The sequence below is a fragment of the Ovis aries genome, chromosome 7 (assembly GCF_016772045.2).
Source record: "Ovis aries strain OAR_USU_Benz2616 breed Rambouillet chromosome 7, ARS-UI_Ramb_v3.0, whole genome shotgun sequence".
NCBI lineage: Eukaryota > Metazoa > Chordata > Mammalia > Artiodactyla > Bovidae > Ovis > Ovis aries.
Window position 1 is genome coordinate 81,157,731 of NC_056060.1, and position 19,430 is coordinate 81,177,160.

Here is a 19,430-nt window from a genome sequence, read left to right on the forward strand (position 1 = left end):
AACTGCCATTTGATATCTCTGTGGAACTTACCATCTGTTTTAAAGGTTTTGTGCATACACCCACCTGTATAAAATGTGGACCAAGATATTCTAAATTCTGAACACTATTATATAACATTTAAAATCGTGGAGAATAGATTGTATCTTAGATGCCAAATTTAAATGCATAGCTTGCGATTTTTCCAAATTGTTCAAGTTGGTTAATTTTATAAGGTATGAAAAATCTTTTGGTTTGAGGATACTTAAGAGGTTCCTGGGCACACCTTGGCTGAGTCGGCTTAGAACATGGTGTCATCAGAGATCATTGCTATCAGAGGATTGCAGATATAACTCAGAGTGTTTTACTTACATGAGTGTTTTGTTTTTAAATGTATTGTACTGATTTGAAAAGATGGGTTTTTTTTGTTTGTTTGTGTGTTTGGACAGGAGGAGGTAGAAAGTTGTTCTGTTTCTAATATATAGTTTTAAATGAATTCATAGTCTAATTGGTTTAAGTTCTTAGAAGTAATTCACTCATCTTGGTAGTGGAGTAACAGAGTAACATTTTTTTTCTTTAAATACATAAAGAAAAAATTTGGAAACCCATAATATAGATGGTGCCTTGGCAAGTGTTTTCAACAGGCTTTAGGAATTTAAGTATGGTCTTCTTTCAATAACTAAATGAGATCTGTGGTTTTATTTTGTTAATCTGGTGTTTGCCATGGACTCAGTATTGTGTTCAAAACTATAGAAAGTTATACTGTTATCTCTTGGAGGACTTAATTGTTTGTATCTTGGAAACATTCAACAGTTGTAAGGAAAAAAACTATGGGAAGGTTTTAATGACTGTTAATGAGTATTGATCCAGCCTTCTGTGAGCTTGTAATATAGTTCCTAAAAATTAGGTTTATCACTAATCTTTTTCTGAAGTGTTTAAGGATATTACTCCCTTGACTTTTTCTCTGCTGGTGCATTTAGCATTAGAGTTCACTGATACTATTGCAAAGTCATACTTTGTTTGGTTTCCCTGGTGACTCAGACAGTAAAGAGTCTGCCTGCAGTGCGGGAGACCCAGGTTCAATCCCTGGGTTGGGAAGATCCCCTGGAGAAGGAAATGGCAATCCACTCCAGTTTTCTTGCCTGGAAAATCCCATGGGTGGAGGAACCTGGTAGGTTACAGTCTGTGGGGTTGCAAAGAGTCAGACATGACTGAGCGTCTTCACTATACTTTGTTTTCCTATTTATTCTACTGTTGAAATTTGGGGTGTTTGCAGTTTTCTGTGGTTGTGAATAATTGTATTTGTCTCTGAGTGACAGTTCTCCGGGTGACCATAAACTCAGGAGTGAAATTTGCTTGCTGATTGAGTATGTCCATGCTGGACAGTTTTCAAAGTGATTGTTCCAGCACATGACTCCCAGTGGATTCTGAATATTTCCATTGCTCCCCATCTCTGTCACACCCTTGACATTGTCTGACTTCTTAAATTTAGTCAAACTGATAGGTGTGTAAAGATGTTTTTGTCTTCCTTTAATTACTAAAGGCATAAAGCATTATTTATTTAAGGAGCTTTTCTGTTTCGTTTTCTTTTGTAATTTTTTGTCTACTTTTCTATTGGATTGTCTCTCTTTCTTACAAATTTTTAAGAGGTATATTCTAGATACTTATATTTTGCTGGTTATGTGTTTTCTAACTTGTGGTTTATCCTTATATTTTCTTTATGATCTTTTTTTTAATGAACCTAAGTTCTTTACCGTGATGCAAAACAAATTTACTATTTTTCTTTACAGTTTTTCTTTCTTATGTTGTTAACCTATTCTGAGACCATAAAATCTACATTTATTGTCTCTTAAAGTTTTTATAATCTTGCCTTTTACGCACATGTCTTCAGTTAAATTGGAAATGACTTTAACACAGAGAGTGGAATCGGTATTCAATTTAATTTTCCCCCATGTGGATAAACATGTGTGCAAGTACCAATATTAAATAATTCAACCTTTCTGTCTTTATTTGTAATTACTGCTGTGTTGTAATTGATCGTTGGTAGGGTAAGTCCCTTACTACTGTTGTCTTATGGAGTGTCTTGATTCTTCTCAGACCTTTGGCTTTTCATGTAAACTTTATGTATAATCACTTTATTGAGTTCCTTAAAGAAGCCTATGGATGTAGACATGTGTGTATGCATATATGTAGAAACACATACATACATCTGTCCCTCAGCATCTGTGGGACCTTCACAGATACAAAATCTGAGGATGCTCAAGTCCCTTATATAACAAAGCATATTTGAATGTAACCTATGCACATCCTTCCTCCCTTAAACTTTTCATTTCTAGTTTACTTGTAATACCTGCTGCTGCTGCTAAGTCACTTCAGTCGTGTCCAACTCTGTGCAGTCGGACTCTCTGAGCCCCCCAGGCTCCCCCGTCCCTGGGATTCTCCAGGCAAGAGCACTGGAGTGGGTTGCCATTTCCTTCTCCAATGCATGAAAGTGAAAAGTGGAAGTGAAGTCGCTCAGTCGTGTCCGACTCTTAGCGACCCCATGGACTGTAGCCCACCAGGCTCCTCCATCCGTGGGATTTTCCAGGCGAGAGTACTGGAGTGGGTGCCATTGCCTTCTCCTGTAATACGTAATGCAATGTAAATGCTATATAAATAGTTGTGAATAACATGTATATGCTGTGGAGGGCAAATTCACATTTTGCTTTTGGAACTTTCTGGACTTTGCCCTCCAATATTTTCCATCCATGTTTGGCTGAATCTGGGCTGGATGTGTAACCCATGGCTATGGAGGGTCCACTGTATTCCCTGGCTCTGTCACTAAGAGTTCTTGAGAGTAGTCCATGAGAGCAATAAACACGTCTAACATCTGGTCTTGAATTCTTTATGTTTTTAATTGAAGTATAATTAATATACAGTTATAGTATTTATTTCAAGTGTACAGCGTAGTGATACCACATTTATGTACTTTACGAGTGATCACTTGTAAGTTACCATCTGTCACCATTTAAAGTTACTATGGTATTATTCACTATATTCCCAATTCTGTACATTCCATCGTTATGACTTACTTATTTTATAGGTGGATGTTTGTACTGCTTGGTCACCTTCCCTTATGAGTATTGGCCTATAATTTTTTTTCTGTGTCGGGGGGTAGTGTCTTAGGCTGTTGTGGGTATCAGGGTAATGCTAGCTTTGTAGAATGAGTTTAAAAACTTTCTTTCCTCATCAATTTTTCAGAATAGTTTGAGAAGGATAGGTTTTAACTCTGCTTAAAATGTTTGGTAGAGTTCGCTTTAGCAAGTCATCTCGTCTGCTTCTAGACTATTGGGCTTCTATTTATTGGAAGGTTTTAAAATTGCTGATTCAGTTTCATTACTAATAATTTGGTCTGCTCAAGTTTTCTGTTTCTTCCCGGTTCTTGGAATATTGTTTTAAAAATTTTATCCATATCTTTTCAGTTTTCCAGTTTGATGGCATATGATTGTTTGTAGGAGTCTCTTATGATCCTTTATATTTCTGTGGTATCAGTTTAAACATCTCTTTCCTTTCTGATTTGATTTGGAGCCTTTTTCTTTTTTTCTTGGTGAGTCTGACTAAAGGTTTATCCATTTTGTTTATATTTTCCAAGAGTCATCTCTTGTGTTGATCTTTTCTATTTTTTTGGTCTCTGTTTTTATTCCCACTCTGATCTTTGTTATCTCCTTCATTCTAGTCACTTTGCCTATCTCACTGTAAACTTCAGTCTTAAAATTGGTTTTACTCTATCCCATAGTTAAACACAGCTTTGCCACATTTAGTTTGTCTCAGGGTGTTTTTTTATGTCTTTGTTGCCCCATTGATTGTTCGGTTGCCATGTGTTTGCTTTTTTTCCGGTTTTCTTCTTACTTCTAGCTTCTCGCTGTTGTCTTTGTAAAAGATACTTGATGGGATTTCACTGGTCATAAATTTGTTGAGACTTCTTTGTGGCCTTTTTCAGATTCTTTTCTTAGAAAGATTATTAAAAAACACCTTTCGTATATTTTCATTTCTAGTTATGACCTTTTTTTCCTTTTAAATTTAAGTCTCTTGAACATTTGTTCAGTGGCAGTTTAAGTGGTGATGGGCTCCTTTCGCTTCTGCGTGTCTGAGAAGCTTTTAACCTGAATGATGGCCTTGCCAGGTGAAGTATTCTTAAGTTTTTTCCTTGCAGCACTTTGAACATATTGTACCACTTTCTTGTGCCTGTAAAGCGTCTGCTAAAAAATCAGCTGATAGTCTTATGGGGATTCCCTTGTACATAACTAGTTATTTTCTCTTGCTACTTTTAAGATTCTCTTTTATCTTTACCTTTTGACATTTTAATTATAATGTGTCTTGGGGTTTGATCTCTTTAAGTTCATCTTTTTTGGTACTCTCGTGTACTGTCGTTTGCTTTTTAAATTTGGATGTCTGTCTCCTTTGTCAGGTTAGGAAAGTTTTCAGGTAAGTGCAGAAGTATGTTCTCTCTTTGGCTTCTTGGACCTGTATGAGTGTTACTGTGTTTGATGTTCCAGAGAGTCCTTTAGCTGTCCTCATTAAAAAAAAAATTCTTTTCTGTTTTTGCTCTTCCATTTCGATGATTTCTGCTACCCTGTTTTCCAGATCATTGACGTATTTTTCTGCATCATCTAATCTGTTGATTTCATCTAGTATAGTTTTCATTTCAGTTATTATATTCTTCGTTTCTGATTGGTTCTTTTTTATATTTTCTCTTTGTTGAAGTTCTTACTGTAGTCACACATTCTTCTCTCAAGTTCAGTGAGCGTTTTTATGACCACTGCTTTGAACTCTTTATTTAGATAAGCTAATATCTTGTATAACTAGAGTAAACTTATCAAAACCAGGAAATTAACATTTATACAGAAATGTTAACTGAGCTACAAACCTTATCCATATTTTGTCACCCATCTTAATAAGACTTATGTCTGGGCCATGATCCTATTTAGGATCCAACATCGCATTTAGTTGTTATATTTCCTTTGTTTTCTGTCATCTGTGCTGTTTGTCAAATGGTGATTTTTCTAAGTCCATCATTTTCCTCTACACTTAATTAATTGAAATTCTCTTGCAAGAATGAGCTTGACTTTCTCACACATTTATTTTTGTATTCAGTTACTTTCTTTTATTAACATGGACTCATGGGTGTTTGTTTTATCCTGTGAGTTATAAGGTCTTAATTTAATCTTTTATATTTTTGCTCAGTTTATCCCAGATTTGTCCCCTTCAGATTAGTTCCAAAGTCCTTTCGATAAATCCATTGTCTTTTTTGAGCACGTTTTTTACACTTTGTTGTATTACAGAATGTTCTAGGTTCATCTGATATATTCCCTACCCTGTCTTTGCAGCCAAACGTTTCTCTAAGTAGTCTCGGTTCCACTTATTGGAGGATGGTGTTTAGAAGCCAATATTTGAATGCTGTGTGTACTCATTGCTACAGGGTTATCGTTGCTCCTAGTCTTTGTCAGAGCACAGAGCTAGGAAATATATGCGTATACACATATCTATCTCTATCAATATTTATTATCTACTGAAATGTATGTTTAAAACCATGATATCTCTGATTCCAGTCTAACACCATACAGTTCATTCTGACTTTTCCCCTTTCTTTGTTTATCTCTAGTCTCAGAGTATATAGTCAGGATACTAGTTTCCAAGGTAGCTAGGTTAATTCTTCTGTACTCCCTTAGTGTGATTACTTACACCTTTGTAATGCAGTTCACTCATTACTGGCTGTGTTTCATTTTGAGTTACCTTCATATACTGTTTGATTTTGATTATTTACCTTTTTGTTTTGTTTAACATTACTGTTGTTACAAACATCAAAACTGTGCCAAAAGATATATCCAGGGACCTGTTACTCCCCCTCTATTCTTTGTATTTCATTCTCATTCCCCCAGTTCCCACCTTGGTGGTTCCATAATGCCTGTAAGATAAAACTAGTTACACCAAGTTCATAAAGTGAAAGTGAAGTCGCTCAGTCGTGTCCAACTCTTTGCGACCCCATGGACTGTAGCCTACCAGGCTCCTCCCTCCATGGGATTCTCTAGGCAAGAGTACTGGAGTGGGTTGCCATTTTAATCGAAAAGTCCCTCCATCATCTCAGCCTTAGTTTGTCCTACATCGTGTTCTGGCAGCCTCAGATTTCCTGGTATTTCTCGAGAATGACTGGCTCATTCATGCCTCTGCATATTCTAGCTCCCTGCCTGGAAGGATGCTCTATTCCTCTTCTTGTCTTGCCCATATTTAATTGTTCAAAACCCATTTATTTCAGTTTTTCCTACTATATAAAGACTTGTTTTCCTCACCCTCCTCTCCTATTTTCATTTCACCTCTCTTACATTTAATAATTCTCTTCTGTTAAGTCATGGCACTTGTAAATATTGTGAAACTTTTGTGACATCTGATTTAAATTATTGATGTACAGGCTTTTCATCTTTTTTGTAACTGTGAGCTCCTTAAAGGCAGGAACTTTGTCTTTGGATTTTTAGCATCTAGTTTGTTTTCTTCCCTGATAGCTCAGTTGGTAAAGAATCTGCCTGCAATGCAAAAAATGGTAAAGAATCATAAGGCTTCCCTAATAGCTAGCTTAGTTGGTAAAGAATCCATCTGTGATGCAGAAGACCCTGGTTCAGTTCCTGGGTTGCAATGATCCGCTGGAGAAGGGGTGAGCTACCCACCCCAATATTCTTGGGCTCCTCTTGGACTCAGCTAGTAAAGAATCTGCCTGCAATGCCTGGAGAAGGCAAAGGCTACCCACTCCGGTATTCTGGCCTGGACAATTCCGTGGACCATATAGTTGCAAAGAGTCGGATACAACTGAGTGACTTTCACTTCACTCATTTTCTTTCGCATGTCAGTTATACAGTGAATGGATTTCAGTTCTTTTCATTTTTTCTTTACTCTTTATTTCACTCAGGATATAATGCTGTATTGACAGAATGTGGTGCCCATGATCTTGTTATCTCTGGCATTTTTGTATTCTCGGCCTCTCCTCATGGATTTGGGCAAAACCTTAGTAATTTAATGGCTTCCTGTGATTGCTGGGGAGTCAACAATATCTAATGACATTTTCTAACACAGTATAGAGGGGTAGTATGAAATCAAGGTACAGAAATTGTTTAAAATATGCAGACCTAAAAAGTACAAGACTGTATTATCTGTCAGATCTGCCTCTTCACTTGAAAATCTGAAACCTTCTGCCCCTTTAACCTATTAGATTGGAATAAATTGTTATGCTGGACACAAAATCATTTTAACAGTCTTTTAAGAGCCCTGGTCAGCTTTTAAAATGTCATTATTTTTGTCCAGAATACCAGTTCAGTAACCTTGCAAATTGTGTTTCTAAGCTGCTGCCTTTACTTTCTATTCTGTATAGATTATTCAACAGATTATGTTAAAACGTAGGGGCTTATTTCCATCAGTGTCTTGATCCACCATCTGTTACTTTCCTCTTTCCCTTTGCTTTGCGTTCTCTTCCTGCCACTCGTGTGTTCTATTTAATCATAGTTCATTCTCCAGAGTTCTGCCTGGGACTCAAAACTGAGCCAACTTTGCGACCCCATGGACTATAGTCCACCAGGCTCCTCTGTCCATGGAATTTTCCAGGCAAGAGTACTGGAGTGGGTTGCCATTTTGTACTCCAGGGGATCAAATCTTCCTGACTCAGGGATCAAACTCGTGTCTCTTGCATGTCCTGCATTGGCAGACAGATTCTTTACCACTGAGCCAGACATCACACTAAACAAAGGGGTATTGCTTCAGGGCTGTAGTCAGTGAGAGAGAGTGCAAGGTTAACCACTGCACCCAGAGTGTTTGATGTCCTGGCAAGTGAGCTATGAGAAAGCATTCACTTTACTGACCTAATATGCTTTTTAAAAGAAAATTAAAATATTTCACTTTTAATTCAGGTATATCACATATAAAGACAAATGAATTATAAATGAGCACTTTGATGAGTTTTCCTAATTGAGTATAACCTGAAAACCACCATTCAAACCAGAGAATCCAGTATTTAATTAGACTGCCAGAATTCCTCCTTATTCCTCCCCTGCCAAGCTTACTGCCCCCCTCCAAAAGGTAACTACTATTCTGATTTACATAGTTTTACCCACTTTTGAACTTGAATCATGTAGTATACGCCCTCATATATCTGGCTTCTTTGTCTTAATATTATGAGATTCATCTGTGTTATTTTTATTAGTTATAGTTCATTTATGTTCATTACCGTATAGCATGCAAATTATTGAACACAGCCACATCTTTTCATTTACGTACTATCTCTGGCTACTTTTCTACTCCAAAGGCAGAATTGAGTGGTTGTAAGAGGAAACAGAGACCATATGGCCTGCAAACCCTAAAATATTTACTGTCTGGTCCTTTGCAGGGAAAAGTTGACTGATCCCTGCTGTATAGTATGCATTATATGAATGTTCCACAAGCTGCTACCAAGTTTTGGCATTACAAGTAAGGCTTCATTGAAAATATGTGTCTTTAGGACCTATATATGTGTATTCTTAGTAAATATTTCCCTAGAAGTGAAATTGCTGGGCCACAGTTTATATTCTGCTTTATTAGATATTGCTAAACAGTTTTCCAGTTCACACAAGTAGTTTATGAGAGTTGAACTGCTCTACAGCCTCAGACTTGGTGTTATCTGATATTTGCATATTAGCCATTTGGATCAATATGTAATTTTATCTCATTGTTTTAACTTGTATTTTTGTGGTAATGAATGATGTCGGACACCTTTTCGTATGCTTATTGGCCATTTTTTTTATATCCTTTTTAGATACTCTATCTTTTTCTTGGACTTCCCAGGTGGCACTAGTGGTAAAGAACCTCGTTGCCAATGCAGGAGACATAAGAGATGAGGGTTCAATCCCTAGGTCAGGAAGACCCCCTGGAGGAGGGCATGGCATTCCACTCTAGTGTTCTTGCCTGGAGAATCCCACAGACAAAGGAGCCTGGCAGGCCATCTGTGGTCCATAGGGTTGCAAAGAGTTGGGACACGACTGAAGCTACTTCTTAGCACACACATCTTTTTCTTATTTTGTTTGAGTTTTTATATATTCTGAATGAGTCTTATATGTATTTAATACATATAATTATCTTCCTTTCTGATCCTTATAATAATGTTTTTGTTGTATTTTAATGAGGGGATTGGAATATGTCACCCCGAAATTTGCCTCTGTCTTTAAAATTATTTTGGACTGAAAGAAGTCAAGATACAGCAGATACAAGAAGAGCTTTTTGTCCTCCTCACTTGTGAATGCAGGGCATGAATTTCCATTTGTGACGGTGCACCCATGTCCCATACCAGGGAGAAGAGAATGATTCTCCCAACTCCAGACACTTGAGTCTATGTAACAAATCTTACTAAACAAGTTTTATCCACCATACATTTCCTAGTCACCTTCCCACAATTTACCATCCTTAGGCATATAACCCCCCTTTTTCCTTTGTATAGTCACTTCTTCACTGTTTATTACCCTTTGTTAAAATGGTATATATTGCCTCCTTAGGTTTTCATTTTCTGTGGCATCCCCATTCATGTAAAAGCATTAACATCGAATGACTCTCAAGAGGCTTCTCCAACATCACAATTCAGAAACATCAATTCTGTGATCCATGAAGGGGTTCTTCTACAAACCATAACTAATGCCAGCAACATGGCAGAATCTTATATAAACTGAGAAAAGTGAAATTAGGCATGATATTGTAGATAGATGAGAGTGGCTATCCTCAGCCTTGTCAAAGCAGATCATCCCCAGGAAAACCCACAGCATCATTAGAGTTTTACCTTTTTAAAGCCCTTCTGAACTGAATGTGACTTGCTATATTGTTACTTGTCCTGAGGTCTGGATGGGGACAGATTTCTTACCTTTCAGATTTGAATATTAAAAGACATTCCAGGGTCTTAAAGTCCCCAGTTCTGTGGCTGTGTTTCTTTAGCATTTCAAGGTATCTGAATATTCAAAGATTTTACTAAGATGCAGTGTCAGATATCTGAATAGATATGTGCATTTACCAACCCGCCCCACCCCCCAAGACCACTTCCTTAGATCCCTGAGTGTAGAAATTTAGAAATTGAAGCTGGTTTATCTAGCTTTAAATTACATTGGACTCAGTAGATTGGATGTGTATTGTAGGGGTTAGACAACATGATTTTTGAGGGTCATTCAATAGTTGCTTTTGTTTCAGTGTTACAAGTAGCAGTCCAGGGCAGTGTTAATTTGTTTAAAATGCATTTGTTTGTTGGTGTACAGATCTACAAAAGATGCAGATAGTTTTAACTTGAAGATACCTAGAGGGATTCTAATACCACAGATGTTTTTTTCTAATCTTTAAGTTCAGCTATTTACTTTTTAAAGGCTGGTTTACTTCTTTCCAGAAAAAAAAAAATAAGACTTTTGTCAAAGTTATACAACTATTTTTAATGAAATTTCTTGTGTGCTTAACCATTTTTTCTTTTCCTGTTTTTTTTTTTTTTTAGGTTATGTATTGTTAATGTGGATGCTATTGTCTAACTTTCTGTAGCTATGGCACAAGAATATAGTAAGTATTGTACCATACTTCCTATGACCTACATGCTTTATAAAATTTTGACTTCTGTCTTTTAAGTTTCTCATTGGAACAGTGGGAGTATTGAAAGAAGTTTTTAAAAACTTTACCTTTCCATTTGGTCATCTGATTTTTATGTCTCTAGCTTTTATATATGTACAAATGCATCATGATTATGATATGTTAATCTTCTGCTAAACACAGAATGATCAGCTAATACTAGCAATCAGATATTAGAGCTGAGTCCATATTATGCATCCCATCTACCACCCATATTTGGGGTTGGCGAACTGACCAGCTCCAGGGTAGGCCCTGATTAGGAGCAAGCCCATCCCTGTTATGCCCTGGCACGACTCACTCCTTGGGGAGGAGGCATCAGCCAGTGCTGGGCATTAACTGGGCTGAAGGCTGGCTTCAGCAATGGTCCTGTAATCTGGCTCTAGCCAAGGAGACTCCAGAGTAAGTTTGGCAAGCGCTTCTGGCAGAAGTCTTCTCATACTTAAAACACAGCCACCAGAAACGCCTGCCTCTTTCTGTCTTCTTCTGGATGTTGTTATGTACTGGTGTGAGGTCTGGTGTGGCTCCAGGCTGAGCAAGAAGTCACACAGGGTGGAAGACAGAGAAAGCAGCCCTGAAGCCTGTTTCTCCTCCAGGAGTCCAAGCATTTGAGCCAGCAACATTTCCTTTTTGTTTAAGCCAGTTTGAGTTGGGAGCCAAACATCCTAAGTGATTCACTTTGTCTCCATTTTATTTTTAGTAGTCCATTAGTTTCTCCTTGGGAAATGTGGGAGTAATTGCGAAGGGAGGCAGAATAATGCCGTCAGACTCGACTGGCAGGGTATGTTGGTGTTGACTGGCACCCTCTTCACTCTGAACAGTTCACAGGTAGTGGTTTTGTATTCAAAGACATGAGAATGAAATACACTGCTTTCAGATTTTCTCTTTTCTTTCCCCAGAGGTTTTCCCTTTTAATCAAACCATTTGGGCTGTGAACACTGTAAAGGGTCATGGACTACTGGTCAGAAGACCATCCCTTTGTATTGGTGTATGTTTGACAGTGTGGGGCTGTCCCTGGTGTTTTCTTAGAATAGTCTATATTCAGATTTCTAATTGCTTGCTTTTGTTCTTCAAAAATTACTGTGAATCTCAAATATAAGAACTCTTTAAAGGATGGCATAACAGATATTTGTATATATCCTCCCACAGCATTCTAGGGAAATGGAATGTTTACCAATTCCATGGAACAGTTAAAACAGTGTGATCATCCTCTCTCAAAGCAGTGCCCTTTCTCCACCTTCGAAGAACTACTTTCCTGGTTTACATCTTTATTCTTCCCTTGCATTTGTTTGTGCTTTTACTACATATAGATAGGATGATTTTTGTATAATGATTTTTGCTTTTTCACTTCAGGTATACATAGATACTGTGTGTTTTGTTGTTGAAAATCACAAGGAAGTTGAGAAGAAATTCAGGATCATGGAAAGAAGCTATAAATGCATTTTTAGACACTTGTGCAAAGACCTATTACAAGGCATTTGGGGACCCCTAATGAAATGCGTTAGATTTTTATTTATTTATTTTGGGCCCACCATGCGGCATGTGGGGTCTTAATTTCCTGACCAGGCTTTGAACCCATGCCCCTGCAGTGGAAGCACAGAGCCCTAACCACTGGACCTCCTGGGGGATGCCCCAAAATGTGTTTGATTTTAAATGGCCAGTGAGTTTAATCAACATGCTCATCTTCTCGAGTCTCATGCTTGTTCTGCTGTTGAGTTCACTGTCTCCACCCGTGCCTGCACTGCTTTAAAGGTTTGGCAAGTGCAGGCCCTACTGAGTCATCAGTGAGCTTTTCAGAGTGTATAGGTTACATTTTCATTTAAATTCCTCCATTCATCCTGTGTTCAGAATGCATGCTTTTGGCAAACTTGGGTAAATTTTTGCGTTCTTCTGCACTCTGACAATTAGCCATTTTCCTGACAAAACTGACTTCTCTGCTTTCTAAATTTGTCAGCTTGTCAGTTTCCACCTTGTACTGGTGGCAGCAGTTATGAAGCAAGGTGCTTTGAATCATGGTATGACATTATTTCCCATTGTGCCCCAGCATGAGTCTTGGTGGGCTTCCCAGGCAGTTGAAGTTGTAAAGAATCTGCCTGCCGAAAGAGGCCTGGTGAGTTCATACTGTGTCAGAAAGATCCCCTGGAGGAGGGCATGGCAACCCACTCCAGTATTCTTGCCTGGAGAATCCCATGGACAGAGGAGCCTGGTGGGCTACAGTCCATGGGGTTGCAAAGAGCTGGACGTGACTGAGCGACCTAATAACGCACACGCATGCATGAGTCTTGGAGATGATTTCATAGCATCCTGTCTGAAACATTTCTCAAGTCATTTAACTTCTGCATTCAAAAAACCCATTCTTCACCCTTGGTTCTTGTTTGGGATATTGCTTCCACAGGACTGAACAGCCACTGCCCCTCAGAGATCATTAATCCTTTCAACTTGGTAGCATAGTTACTGATAAAATGTCAGAGAAAGATTTATGACAATCAGAAGACGATTTCCATTTTCTTTTCCTGAACAAAGAGTAAACTGAAAAGGTTTTTCCCCTTTAATTCATATAGATTGTATTCTCACTACAGAAAGGGAAACAATAACCTCTTTTGTAGAAATCCAATTTTATGTTTTTGTGCTTTGTAGATGTATTTTCTTGTTGTTAAAAATGGATCCTTATTTTAATTTTATTTAAATGTAACTGTCTTTAGCTTGTTTCCTTATTTGTGGGCCTAGAATCCTGAATTAAAATGTTACCAATGCTAGAAGATTATAGCCTTCAAATGGAAACAATCAGTGAGGCCCCTAGGAAAAGAGGGAGTAAATCTCTTCCACTGAGAGATGACCAGCCTTCAAATGGAATGCCATTTGAATAGCAGGCCAGATATAGACAGGAAATGCAAGATATTTAAGCTACAGTCCCACAATATATTTTATATCCATTTTTTTTGTTTGTTTAAAAAACTTATTTCTTAAGGGGAAAAAAAAATGTTATTGACATCAGTTCAGTGAACTGATATTTTTGTTTCTTGTAGAAGGATGTCTTTGTATTTATTTCTTATGTAAAGGAATCTGTAGACTTGGCTTGTTTTTATGCCTCAAAATGAAATGGTGCCTTTGTGGGGGATGCTCCACCGGGCTGAGGGAACTTCTAGACAATGACTCAGATCTGTAATTAGGTCTTACTTTCCGCACCCTTGTTGACTTAAAAGCTCTGGCCATAGACCATTTAGTCTGGGGAAGCCATACGTGAATCATCTAAATTGGCACAAATTATCCAGAATGCTACTAAATGTTTTCTACTCTTTATTGTGATTGAGGGAACTAGAAAGGGAGACTTGTTTGAGTTTGAAGGTATTCTCAAATGTATGTGTACACATTTGTGAAAGCAGATCTCATCCTTAGAGTGAAAAGCAATAGAATATTTGACAGTTGTAGGCAGTTCTCATTTTGCGGGTCTGTCCTCCAGGCTTTGTAGCCTTTCCTTTGGGAAGAAGATAGCAACGGTTGCCTACTTCCCAGCTCCAATTTGTTCTCGTTCCCTTGTCTTTCAGGAAGGGAGATCCAGTGGCCGTCTTGCTGCCAGTGGTCTCAGCGTTAACTCCCACAGCACGGTTGACATAGTTTAGTTTATATTATGTTTGTATTTAGTTTATGTTATGTCCGTTTTGCGTCTTTTAACTTGAACCCCCTCATCAGTGTCTTTCATATTTAGGATGGAATTTGATATCCTTTTCTTCTCTTTCTTAAAAGGATACATCAGCAGACTTACTTAGACCTGTGTCAGTTACCTGGCTGTGAAGTGGGTGAAAGTCATTTTTTTGTCTTCACTGAATAAGTTGACTTTGTTTCAGCTTATTTTAGTGAAAAACATTACAATAATCAAATTAATTCTACAGTGGAGGACATTTAAATGTGAGTCATTTAGGAATAAAGATAAAATGAGGGCTTTTCTTAGATAGAAAGTAAGCCTTTTAATTAGTTTTTTCTCTCTCTATGGGTTTTCTCTGATGGTGCATTAAGGATCTTGTCCAGCACTTATTACCTGATTGTTTCTGCCCTAAAGAGAAAAAACAAGCACATTTAGCCAGTCAGTAGCTAAAAGAGCAGATTTTCAACTTGTAATGTGAGTTGACTTTTTAATACATAGATAAATCTTTGTTTTCATGTTGAAATATCTGTGATTGGGCCTTTCAGAGGAATGTATCTTTTGACATGAAGTAGAAGAAAGCCATGGCTCGTTGTGTAATTTTGTGTTTTGCAGACCTTAGTACTGTTCTGTGTCTGTGGGGTCACGTGAGTTGGGCTATCTTTGTTGGTCTAGGGCATTGCTGTTTGTTATATACTGTCATAGTCATTTTGGAAAGTCAGGTGTTCAAATTATAAAATTATGGTTAGCAAATCTGCTGAGTTAAGTTGGAAGATTTTAAAGTGAGTCTCTAAGAAACTGGTTGGTAAAGTATTCCTAATTACATGGTTACTTAAGCTCTTTCCCATGATATAAATCACAAAGGACCTTCATATTAGCAATTTAGGCTGTGTTTATAAAGGATGCCTGTTCACTAAAAACTGCAATCCTGTTTGTCATAAGGACTTGTTTAGTACCCAATTAACCTTTCACTTAATCTCTTTTTAGAATTAGGAGCCAAGAGACCATGCTTCAGTACCAAATACAAGCACCCAACCTTATGGCCCTTAGTTTGCACAGTGTGTAAATAATTGGGTCTTGAGCTAACTAAATAGAGGGGCGTGAAAGGTTTACCTCCAGTGGGACTTCAGCATCACCTTATGGCTTCCAGGTTACATTGTGTGAATTATTTCTTCTGTGGCATTCAGTATCTCTAGTCAACAGGTAGAGTGACAGGCCAGGTCAAGAATTCAAGAGTTCTTAATGAATATAGACATACATGGAGTTTTATGTTGATGATATCTTATCCCCACAGTAGCAGATGCCTTCTAACTCTCTGGAATGAAATCTCAATCTTATAAATGAATGCTAATCCCTGGCAAAAGCTTCACACAATCTTTGTGGTTTTCTTTTTTTTCTCTCTCTCTCTCTTTTCAAATTAGTTAAACAGAATTAGTCTGATCTGTAGGGTTAGATGCCCTCTCTGTACTCTGCAAAACTGTGCTAAACAACGTATGAAGATATATATCGCCTTCCTCTTGAGCCTCCCTCCCACTTGGTAATCCTATTTTATTAGTGCATAGTGGTTTCAGTGGCTCAGACAGTGAAGTGTCTGTCTACAATGCGGCAGACCAGGGTTCAGTCCCTGGTTTGGGAAGATCCCCTGGAGAAGGAAATAGAAGATCCCCTGGAGAAGGAAATATCAGTGGATATCCATCCACTCTGCAAGTGTATAGAGCTTGTTGGTTATAAAAATTCAAGCCAAGGCCCAGCATTCATCATGGCTAAAATTCCGTTCTTTCATGATATTCTGCTAATCATTTTGGAGTCATGTCCATTTAGTTGTATTTGTTTGAAAGTGAAAGTTGCTCAGCCATGTCTGACTCTGTGTGACCCTATGGACTATACAGTCCATGGTATTCTCCAGTCCAGAATACTGGAGTGGGTGGCTTTTCCCTTCTCTTGGGGATCTTCCCAAAGGGATCAAACCCAGGTCTCCCACATTGCAGACGGATTCTTTACCAGCTGAGCCACAAGGGAAGCCCAACAATACTGTAGTGGGCAGCCTACCGCTTCTTCAGCGTATCTTCCTGACCCAGGAACCAACCTGGGGTCTACTGCATTGCAGATGGATTCTTTACTATCTGAGCTATTGTTTGAAGCATCTAGAAAATCTGGGCAGAGGATGAGATGGTTAGATAGCATCACCAATTCAATAGACATGAATTTGAGCAAAAACTTCACTAATAGCACAGTCAGTAAAGAGTCTGCTTATAATGTAGGAGACCTGGGTTTGATTCCTGGGTTGGGAGGATCCCCTGCAGAAGGAAATGGCAACGCACTCCAGTGTTCTTGCCTGGAGAATCCCATGGACAGAGGAGTGTGGCAGGCTACAGTCCATGGGGTTGCAAGAGTCTGACAGGACTTAGTGACTAAACCACCACCACTGGGGGATAGTGAAGGACAGGAGAGCCTGGTGTGCTGCAGTTCATGGGATCACAAAAAGACAGAACTTAGCAACAGAACAGCAGCAACTCCAGCAAATTAAAAAAATAACTTTTCCAAAAATAACATGTACCTACAAAAATGCAGGAAGTATATCTGAACATAAGATGAAAATAACCGTCTTGTAGTTGTGAACAACAGGCACTAATAATGTGCTCTCATAGAACACAGAGCACCCCATTAAAAGCGGGGGTGCCCCATACCAATGGTTATTGAAGGACTGACACGCGTGGTGGCACCCAGAAATTCTTAAACACCTGTAATGCCATGTGTTAAACATAATATCACCTAAGCTGATGCTAAAGCTGAAACTCCAGGACTTTGGCCACCTCATGCAAAGAGTTGACTCATTGGAAAAGACTCTGATGCTGGGAGGGATTGGGGTCAGGAGGAGAAGGGGACGACAGAGGATGAGATGGCTGGATGGCATCCCCAACTTCATGGATGTGAGTTTGAGTGAACTCCGGGAGTTGGTGATGGACAGGGAGGCCTGGCGTGCTGCAATTTATGGGGTCGCAAAAAGTCGGACATGACTGAGCGACTGAACTGAAACTGCAAGTATTTATATGAACAGGTTGTTGACATTTCATTGTAGGATAAAGAGAGAGCCTCTTTAAAGACAAGCTGGGCTCTGGCCTATCCTGGTTAACTTTTGTTTTTAATGATTTTAGGGAGAGAGTTTTGGTGTCGGGTGTATTTCTCTGTGTAGGCCTGTGACTTGTTTTTGTTTAAGTGAAGGAGCCTTGTAAAGTAAGCTAACAATATAGGAACAGTAGGAGAACACTGTTTTTAAAGGAAATGTCTGTTCCCTGATAGGAGAGGAAAGGCAAGAGACTAGGCTGCATATGGTAATTCTCCAAGGGTAATTGAGTTCAGGGTCCCTCCTGGACTTGTTTTTAATATGGTGTATCTCTCCTCTGCCGCATTCTGTCCCATGTACCCCTTCTCTTGGCTCCCTCCCCCATCCTGTAAGGTAAACAATGCAGATTGCAAACCCCTGCACTGACTCACATCTCCAGTATCCCGCTTCATGCTTTAGTTTACAATAAGTCCGGCTATTGTCTGGTTTTCAAATCACCACACCACAAGGAAACAACAGACACCTCCCTGGATCTGAAAGTATTTGCCCTTTGTGATGTTTTCATCATTTCTGAGGATTTGTTTGCTGGCCTCTTTCTTTGAGGCTGAAAATAACTTGGTATGTATGCCACAGCCCTCTTAGCTTCCAGAGGGCTTCTTTTAAGTGCCTGTCCTTAACAGAAGCATTCTCTCTGAGCAGTGATGCACTTCAACCAGTTGGCCAGTAATGAGCCCCAGAGTTTCTTGTCCTGAAGCCTTTGTGGTGTAAACAGAGCAAATGATGAGAGCTTTGTCCTTTGTCCTCTCTTCCAAGTACAGAGTGTAAAAGTTGTTTTAAAGGAAGTCTGCATTTTGTGGTATCACTTGGTTTTGGTCCTGTGTCCCTTTAGATTTTAGCCTGGAATTCTTTGGGAAACTCCACCCCTGGAAGAAAAGGAGGATTTTTAAAAGAATTGTGTCAGCAGCTGTTAATGTTGGTAAGAACACAGTACTGTCTTTGCAGATTTTTCTAGTTATACAGCAACAGCTTGTGGCATTTTACTTTTGCGATGGCAGTTGCTTGCACTGAGAGGCTGATTTGAATTGTATTAGGCAAATAGCTTCATTTTAAATTATTTTATAACTTTGTATTGTTGTGAAACACTCAAACTTTGATTCCCTGATGTTATAAGTGTGTTTTTAGTTTGACATCAGGTTAAGATCTTTGCATTTAAATGGTTGAAGAAAGCAAATTTTAATTTGTTTTCAAAAATATTTTTATTAACAAATAGTAATCCTGTCTTTCTACCAGTTTTACTTACGGGTGGCTTCATATGACATTTCGATTTTGCATGACTGTTTTTAATATTCTGAACTATTGTCTTTTTAGTCACAATCTTAGGGTTGTATATATCATTTGATTTTCTTGCATAACGCTCATTAGATTTATTTCAAATTTGTTTATTTTCAAGTCCAATGCTAAAGCTATAAATAAATAACCCTCCTTAGTTTTAATATGCATTTTGACTCTTAACAAGATATAACACAATGTCTCTCTGAGTGGGTTCCTGATTCTGTTAAATTTACTCCTCCCTGGTGGCTCAGAGGTTAAAGCATCTGCTTGCAATACGGGAGACCTGGGTTCGATCCCTGGGTCAGGAAGATTCCCTGGAGAAGGGAATGGCAACCCATTCCAGTATTCTTGCCTGGAGAATCCCATGGACGGAGGAGCCTGGTGGGCTACAGTCCATGGGGTTGCAAAGAGTCGACATGACTGAGCGACTTCACTTTCTTTCACAAAGATAGCTTGATAGGTATTTGTTTGTTTCACATAAGATTTCAATGTAATCTCTTCTTGAAAAGGATTTGGATTAGGCCATTTATTATTGGTTTCCCAGTCCTCATTTTCATTCCTTTAAAATGGGTTATCTTTTCTCTTCTCCTTCCATATTTCCTTCCTCGTTTTTTGATATGAAAGACATGAGGTGGACCGTAAGAAGAGATTCTGACTTTGTTCTAAGTGGAAGATGGGAATGAAGTCAAGTTCAGGTAGAGAATGAAGGGTCAACCTTACGTGGGAAGAAAATTAGAAAAGAATTCCAGGTGAGAAATTTGTTGACTTAAAACTTAACC

General features: G+C 38.6%; 1 protein-coding gene across 17 annotated transcripts in view; it reads left to right on the top strand.

Annotated features, from left to right (window-relative positions):
• The window catches only part of SIPA1L1 (signal induced proliferation associated 1 like 1), a 502,483-nt gene that overhangs the window by 289,201 nt on the left and 193,852 nt on the right, over nucleotides 1-19,430 (top strand). For 14 of the 17 annotated variants that reach the window (XM_060418233.1, XM_060418234.1, XM_060418236.1 and 11 more), the window contains one exon: nucleotides 10,491-10,552. The exons of 2 other annotated variants lie outside the window; for them this stretch is intronic. The gene's annotated coding sequence lies outside the window, so the exon portion shown is untranslated. Of the gene's footprint in view, nucleotides 1-10,490; nucleotides 10,553-18,133; nucleotides 18,296-19,430 lie in introns of those variants that run through there. One more of the 17 variants, XM_060418238.1, reaches the window with a different exon arrangement.